This window comes from Microtus pennsylvanicus, chromosome 15 (assembly GCF_037038515.1).
Source record: "Microtus pennsylvanicus isolate mMicPen1 chromosome 15, mMicPen1.hap1, whole genome shotgun sequence".
NCBI lineage: Eukaryota > Metazoa > Chordata > Mammalia > Rodentia > Cricetidae > Microtus > Microtus pennsylvanicus.
Genome location: NC_134593.1, coordinates 44,546,768 through 44,555,405, shown reverse-complemented (window position 1 = coordinate 44,555,405; position 8,638 = coordinate 44,546,768). Strand labels below are relative to the sequence as shown.

At 39.5% G+C, this 8,638-nt stretch overlaps 1 protein-coding gene across 1 annotated transcript in view; it reads right to left on the bottom strand.

Annotated features, from left to right (window-relative positions):
- Positions 1–3,393: 3,393 nt before the first annotated feature.
- Positions 3,394–8,638, bottom strand: part of Tdrd3 (tudor domain containing 3) — a 178,865-nt gene continuing 173,620 nt past the window's right edge. Inside the window, exon 14 of the mRNA XM_075950323.1 lies at positions 3,394–3,412. The gene's annotated coding sequence lies outside the window, so the exon portion shown is untranslated. The remainder of the gene's footprint in view (positions 3,413–8,638) is intronic.

Sequence of the window (8,638 nt, the reverse complement as noted above, 5' to 3'; positions counted from 1 at the left end):
AACTAACACGGCTCATGAAACCATACAACATGTAATAAGGTCACGTTACTTGCGTGCAGTCCAAGAAGGCTGTACATAGGTCTGTGAGAGTGAGTCCTAACTTACAGCGGAGACTGTGTGCGAGACATCCACTAAGGAAAGCAGCAGGCATCAAGTGGCCTAAGAGAGAGATCACAGTTGTCAAAGACAGCAGAGGTGGGAGGAAAGGGTTGCCTGAATGTAGATGCCACCAGCCTATGGAATGGACCCCCAGTCCTAGTAAAACAAGAAAAAGAAAAAGCTACCTGAGAGCCACCATTACCCTTTTCTCTGCTTCCTGGTCTACCCAGTTGTGAGCATGTGTCCTCACATTCCTGCCACAAGAGTAGAGAGCTAATCTCACCACCAGGGCTTCCCCCGCCATTAACAGATTGTGCCCTCAAATCCTGAACCCAAATAAACCCTTTCTCTTCTAGCTGCTTCTTGTCAGGTATTTGGTTACAAAAGTGGGAAAATTAACTAGAACATAACTGATTAAGATGTATAGTATTATTATCTCATTTATCATGAAATAGAATTTAAATTAAAAATACGTATTTCAATTTTTTAGAAAAGGATACTCTCAATGTGTTTCCTTAGGGATATTGTAAAGGAATTTTATACGAATAAGGAAGAGGAGGAGGGAGAGGAAGTGGGGCAGAAACACTGGTAAAACTTTATAAAATTATTGGACAAATCTGGAATCATCTTCAGCAAGTCTTACTGAGCACATCGCTATATTTCTCCCTGGAATTTTCCTGGCTCGTATCCCTCAAAGATCTGTAAACTTAAAACACCAATAATAAAAAGGGCATTTAAAATATTTTAAGGAGTTTTTAGAAGGCAATGAACTAAGATCATATGGAAAGAGCTCAGAAGTACAGAAGCTGCAAATGGCAGATACAAGCATCCAAACAACACAGTTGAACCAAAATCATAAGTGTTTAAATTCACATGCTTTGGAGACTAATAACACAGTGCAAAGAATAAAATAATAGAATGATAACTTTGTAATAAAAAAAGGCCGAACTGATGAATTTTGAAATACCAATAGGTAACTAGCAGACTCCTTTAGGATTCTAGCAACCTGAAGAAAATGTGTGGAAAGGACCCGCAGAGAGCCAAACAAGATGCTCTGGTGATATCCCAGGCCAAACGAAGGTGCTCAGGAGTGTGAGTCTGTGTGTAGTTTACAATTAAATGGCACAAAAATTAAAATGCTGATATATTTTTATGAAAGTAAGAAAAGTAATTTGGTGAAGAAACAACTAGATCCTCCAAGGGTGAAAGGGATGGTCAGCCTTACTGTAAGAGCTGGGAGTCAAGCAAAGAGAAAAGTAGGCAAATCCACAGAAAGAGGGAAACAAAGGAAGGGAAAAGGAAGTGTGAAAGAAGAGAACATAGTTGGTTGTTTTTACTCTTGGCTCTTTTGCGGGCCTGCCACCAAACTCCCAAATAAATATATATTTATTATTGCATAAATGCCCAGCCTTAGTTTGGTTTGTTTCTTGCCAGCTTTTCTTAACTTATATTGTTTCATCTACCTTTTGCCTCTGGACTTATATCTTTCTCTCTCTCTCTTTTTGTTTTTCATTCTTATTCTGTGGCTAGATGTGTGGCTGGGTAGCTGGTCCCCTTTTTCTTGCTCTTTGATCCCTCTTGCTTCCTGATCCCTCTTTTTCTCCTTCTATTTATTCTCCCTGCCTACCAGCCCTGCCTATTATTTCTCCTACCTTGCTATTGGCCATTCAGCTCTTTATTAGACCAATCATGTGTTTTTAGACAGGCAGAGTAACATAGCTTCACAGTGTGAAATAAATGCAACATGAAAGAATGCAATACATCTTTGCATCATTCAAACAAATGTTCCACAGAACAAACAAATATAACACATCTTAAATTAATATTTCCCAACAAGTGAAAGACATGAACATTCATGGTGTAGCCAGGATCTACATCAAGTGAAGAAGGAAAAATAACTGAGTTATATGGGAAAAGACTCAGACACCAGAAGGGGTAGACAATATTGGCTTATGTGAGAAATTAGTCACAGCAAAATGAACAGACACATTTTCCAGCTCCTTTTTCCTTCTGCTTCCATTTCAGAAAGAACACCCTCTGCTCACATACCATATGTTGGAGTCATGCAAAAGGTCAAAACCGAGCAGGGCCAACATCACTGAACATGTTGTATCTCAGAGAACATGATGTTTATGCCAGGCCCATAAGAAGCAGAGAGAGCTCCTCTGTTACTAGGTGTGTGATCTCAAGCAAGTCACTCACTGTTCACGCCAGATTGGAATACGAAATCTAACAGCACCGGTAGTTGTTTATATTATGTGAATTATTTGATGTAGTGCTTGACAATTAATAGGTGCTCAATAAACGTTTGCTTTCACCCTTTCCTCTCCAAAGAAAATCAAAGTCAACAAAATAAATTGCAATACTATCAGAAGACTCCAGAGTTTATTTTATGATCTATTAAAATTATATTTGCAATTATCATACTTTGGGATAAGAAATAATGAGACTCATGTTCATTACATTTTAGTTGTGCTGATTTGGGGTTATTATAGTAAGTAGTAGAGCATTTTAGGCTAGTTGAATTGATCTGATCTAAAGAATTTTTTAATGCTATGTTTGTCCTCTAAATAGCATAGCAAAATTTGACTAATAATAATCAGTCACCCATCACTGACTAGGTTTAGGAGAAACAATTTATTGAGAATTAACCCAGCAATTCAGGAGTGAAACCTGCACTGAAGGACCAAAGCAGACTTAGCCCCAGGTAGGAGAAGGTGCTAGGTGTATTGGAGGTTTGAATTGGTCCATATAAATTCCCCTGAGCCAGGATAAGTTTATAAAAAAGAAAAGAAAAAGAGCCTTTGGTGTGCAGTTAGATGATATTAATAGGGAGTCATACCCCTGCTGAGATAGATGCAAATGAATAGAATCTCCTGCCTGGGAATTCTAGGAAGGTGGAATTTGTAAAGAAGAAAAAGAAAAGGGAGGTGAATTTTATGTATTCCTTTCTTTTTTCTTTCTTTCTTCCATTCTTTCTTTCTTCCTTTCTTCTTTTCTTTCTTAGTGAATCCATTTTCTTAGAGTGCTGAATTCAAATTCAAACATTTTGATAAGAATTTTTATTCTTAATAGACTATCTCATCTCAATTGGTGCTTTGGCTTTATCCATGAACGATAACAGAAGCCATCTAACATAGCCTGTAACCACTTGGGAACTAATTATGAGAAAACAAAATGAGCAAAAGCTGTTGGGCTGCAGAGTTCTCTCGGCATATGGAAGGGCTGGAGTTAGTCAATAATCCAGGGTTGACCAGATGCCTAGATGAACGGAGTAGGTCCAGCTTCATCTTCAGTTTCCTTATTCCAGTTTCTGTAAATGAGATCCAAAATTGGAGAAATCTCAGAAAAGTCTTAATCATGAGAGATTTCATCTGATGATCAGCCTTATAACTAGCAAGCTTTCCCTGTTGCATAGAATTTTTCAAGTTCTAGCACAGTGCCAAGCAAAGTAGGATTTATGATCATATTAAAACCACACAGTATGTTTAAGGACCACTCCTTAAAATTCTCACAAACTTTATGCCTGAATCCCCACAAATTTAGACATGAGAACTGATTGGACTCCCTTGGGCACTGAAAAGATGCCATTCACCATTTGGTCTTTTAACTGATGTAACGAAGCCTCAAGTTGGAGAAGTCTTTCCTCATAAAACCTTGTTAAGCTCATGAGGACATGCTGTATCTCCTCCTGGGATATGCTTTTAAATAGGATTATGGGATAAAAGAAGATGGGGAAAGAATTTGTCCAGATACTCACAGCTAATTAGACCACCATCCACCACCTTGATTTTGCAATGAAAAGCTGTCTTCTATAGCTGAAAGACAAGCGGTGAGGCAAAGCACCTGCTTAACCGTAAACAGAGCTATGAGGCTGACTTAACAGATGAAAATGAAAGGCAGCCACCCAGACACAGTGAAGAGTCCATTAACATTAAACCACTCAGATTCCATTACTGTGAACTTCCACCAGCCCAGAAACAAGATGGGCGTTAGCTAAGTCTTTTTAATCATCTGGGTAAATGGAGATTTTTCACCATGAAAGCATCCATTGCTATAAGATCTCTCAGTCCCAATTACACCAGCCAGGGACGTGATTCTGGTATACCACTGATTTGTCCCTAAGTGCCAAAACGTTGATGTCAGGACTGGAGAGTCCTTAACTGATGGGCATATTTAGCTAAGACATTAAAATAAAACTGGTAGAGAATAGGCAAGCAACCCATGTGTACTAATAAATACTTCAGGAATTTGAAAGCTTCCTGACTCCAATTTGTGCTGCTTGCTTAGGTCTTTTAACTGATGTAACAACGCCTCAAGTTAGAGATGCAATTGCATCTGATGATGCTTTTCAGAAAAAGTTCACTCACAAGTGAAGCTTAATTTACATCTGGTAAAACTGAGCCCATAATATAAAAAGGGTCAGATAGCCAATGGCTGTTTTGTTCTTGTTATCTTGTTTGGGTTTGGGTTTTCCTTTTGTTGTTGTGGTCCTGCTGCTGTCACTGGTACTGCTTTGTAGGAACAGTGTGAAGGAAAGTCTCCATATGCAGCCCAGACTAGCTTCAAATCCACCATTTCTGCCTTAGCCTCCCCAGTACTAGACTAACAAGTCTGTGCCACCTTGCCTGGCTTGCATTTGTTTGCTTGCTTGTTATTACTACAATTAGATTTAAACACAGTGAGCATGTTTTAGCCAACGGCCTCTTGAATGTTTACTAAATTAATTATAATCTCCATTGTCTGTGATCTATTTTTCTGAAGACTCAAACAACTGTAGTTCAAAAATAGTAAATGGAAGTTTCCAGAAAACAGAGCACAACAAAGCCCACAGGATTTCAAATGCATACTCTTCTGGGCAACATGATGAAATTTCACGCATGGGTCTGTTCCAATCCATAAACCGCACCGTCTCTTATCCACACTGAAAACTTTTCCTGGGGAGAAAAGCCCACATAGCTATCCCATGACAACCAATGTATAGATACCACCACAGTCCAATTTCATTTACTAATGAGTTTTGTTGGAGCTATTTACAGGAGTATAGGTGAGTAGTTATGTATAAAGCCCAGAATGACTCAAAGACAGCTGTAACACCAAAGTTTTCAATAAGAATGACGGCTCACAACAGCTACAAACCTAGGACTCTCTGCATAGCCTGCAGGTTGGAGAGTCCTTGCTACATGACTCAGCTGGTCTAAACCTCTTGCAATCAGGTCTACTAGCCTCTGCTTCCTTGACTCAGCTGATCCTATCTCAGAATCTTCTTTGCAGCTTGACTTGTTTGAGAGACTTTCGGCAGTTATGTTTATTCCGGGAAGAAGGGGCCTAGTGAATCTGGTTAATTCCAGGGATTTCCTGCAGCTATTTTGAGTGCTTATGAAACTTCCTTAGAGCCCTAGAGAGCTGGGTGTTTGATCATCATAATTTTAGAGGAAACTGTTACACAATGGTCACTTAGTAGCCATCTCAGTTTTCAAATTGACTGTCTTCTATTGTAATGTGTCCAAGTAATTCTTGCCTTAGGTAATTATGTTCCCATTGCTCAGAAGTGTGCTGCAAAAAAGGCAGCAGGACACGGAAGGACAGATTGAGTCTGGTACCCAGCAGAGAGACAGATACTTCAGGCTAAATAGGAACTGCACAAATAGATTTCCAGGTCAACCCAAATTTCAGACATCCAGTGGGGGTCTTAAACATTCACCAAACATGGACCACTGGGTGCAGTCTTAATGATGAGGACAGGAAGGTACATGGTGAAGTATTATAAAATGAAGTAATAAAATCCTGGAAGCTGTAAAGTGAATTAGTGAGTAGTAACCAAGGAAGCAAAGAAAAGATGGTAATATGTGACTTCTCAGGGCTATAGCACCAAAAAGGTGTGTGGTCTGGTCAGTCCTTTAGTGCTAGGCACTTAGAACTCAGAAGCTGGCTGAAGCCTCTCTAGAGAGCAGCCCTTCACCAGGTTTTCTTTGATAGCCTGGTTAGGCAACTCTCCTCTTCGTGTGTCCTTCCAGTAAGATCCAATCTTACTCTCTGAGGAATCAAATGTGACACAGTAGAGAGAGTTGAAGGATGATTTATTTGAAAACTCTACCCCTTCTTGTCCCTAGACTCTGATGTACCAGTAAACAGACATCTCTCACAGAGCGAAGGTTTTTTCAGAAAACCTAACTCTACAACCTAATGATATTGATATTTGATAGCTACAAAGAAAACACAGTTCTTTTAAATAACCTCTAGGTAAATCCACAGTTTTTTTTTTTTTTTAACAGATCGGTTATCTCCACTCCTGTGTGTAGAACTTTCCAGAAGCTTTTGATGTCTCTCTGTATATCAATAGAAAGCCAAGGAACAAAGGTCATTTGAGAAATTCTCCAGCATTCAAGAGGCAAACAAAAATACATGCACAGCTTGATTTTTATCAGAAATGCTTGAGATCAAAAGTGTTTCAGGCTTCAGGCTTTTTTGTATTTTAGAATGTGTGTATATGTTTTTTTTTTTTTTTGTGTGTGTGTGTGTATGTGTATGTGTAGATAGATAAAGAGAGAAAGTAAGAGAGAAAGGGAGATTCTTGGGATAAGACCCAAGTCTCAATACAAAATATACTTACATTTCATATCTTTTTGACCCTAGCTTAAAGACAATTTTAAAAAGCTTTTTGTGTGCACTCACTTTTATTTTGAAAAAATACTTTTATACAATATATTCTGATCATGCTTCCCCTTCCCCAGTTCCTCCCAGAGCCTTCCAACCTTTCCATCCACCCAGGACCACTCCTTTTCTTTCTATCTCTCTCTCCTTAGAATATATACAGGGAAAAAAGAAAAAAATAATATCACAAAATAAAAAAAAACATAATACACAAGCAAAAGACCAGCGGATAAAATAAAAAACAAAAAACCTGCTCTGACAAAGCAATATGAAACGAAGCTCTACAAAAATACCGTTGAGTTAGTTTTGAGCTGTGTGCCTGCGTTTTTGCCACAGCTGCCACATGAAGTCAAAAGTGAAATTTTCCACTTGTGGTCTCATGTTGGCACTCAAAAGTTGGAGGCTTTAAAGCACTGCAGAGTTCAGATTTTAAAATAAAAAAAAACTCTCCAGTTGTACTAGAAATAAAGAACTTTAAAGAGCAACTTCAATGACCTGAACAGAACTCAAAGCAACCAAGAAAGTTGAAATAATGCAATAGAAGCTGAAAATTAAAAGGTCAGAGGGTTTCATCCTGAGTGAGGTAACCCAGACCCAGAAAGACAACCACGGTATGTACCCACTCATAAGTGGATATTAGACGGAAAGGATAACCATGCTACAATCCACAGACATAGAGAGCCTAGGTTAACAAAGAGGGACCAAAGGGTGATAAAAGCATTTCATGAGAAGGAGAAATAGAAGAGAACTCCTGGGTAGACTGGGGGTGGGTGAGGGTGGGAACATGAGGAATCAGGTTAGGGGGTGAATGGACGAGGAGTATACTGAAAGAGATGTCTTGATATGGGGGACATTTCAGGGTCAGATAGAAACTTTGTGAAATGTAAATTCCCATGAACCTACAAGGATGACCCTAGCTAAGACTCCTAGCAATAGTGGATAGGAAGCCTGAGCTGCCCTTCTCCTGTAATCAGATCAATGACTACCCCAATTGTCATCAGAAAGGCTTCATCCAGCAACTGATGGAAACAGATGCAGAAACTCATAGCTAAGTATGGGGCTGAGCTCTGGAACTCCTGAGGGAGGAAGGATTGTACAAGCCAGGTGGGTCAAGGTCATCACAACAAGGGAAGCCACAGAACAACTAACCTGGGTTCATAGGAGCTCACAGAGCCTGGACCAACAGGTAGGGAGCCTACGTGGGACCAAGCTAGGCCTCTCTACATATATGTGACAGTTGCGTAGATTGGTCTGCTGGTGGGACTCCTAGCAGTGGGAGCAGAGGCTGTCCCTAATGCTTTGGCTGACTTTTGGGAATCTATTCCTCACACTCAATTGCTTTGCCCAGGCTTAATAAAATGGGGGGAGCTTAGCCCTACCTCAACTTGATATGCCATGCTTTGTTGACACCCACAGAAGTCCTGCCCCTTTCTGAACAGAAATAGAGGAATAGATTTTAGGGAGAGGATAGACCTGGAGAAGAGGAGGGAGGGTAAACTGAAGTCAGGATATAAAATAAATGAATAAATTGGATTAGAAAAGAGACTGGAGCCTTTTAAATCTGTGATTTGAATTTGTCTTAAATATATGGAAGAAGCAGAATATAATGGCAAGAAATAAAGCAAAAGTATGCAGATAAGCATGAGAAATTCTGAGAAAACCTATCAGAGGATCTAACCTAAAACCTATTCTCATGATACAAAAGGAAGGAGAAAGGACACAGACCTGTGCAGTATTTCTTAAAGCGTCCCCATGGTTGCGCAATCCACCTACAGGAGGAAACATCTACAGGGCCCATGCCTATTTTTAGCAGAATTCTGCAGGAACTGAGTTGTAATTATTTCTTTAAATACATATGCATGTCTCAACTTGCTAAATTCACTGC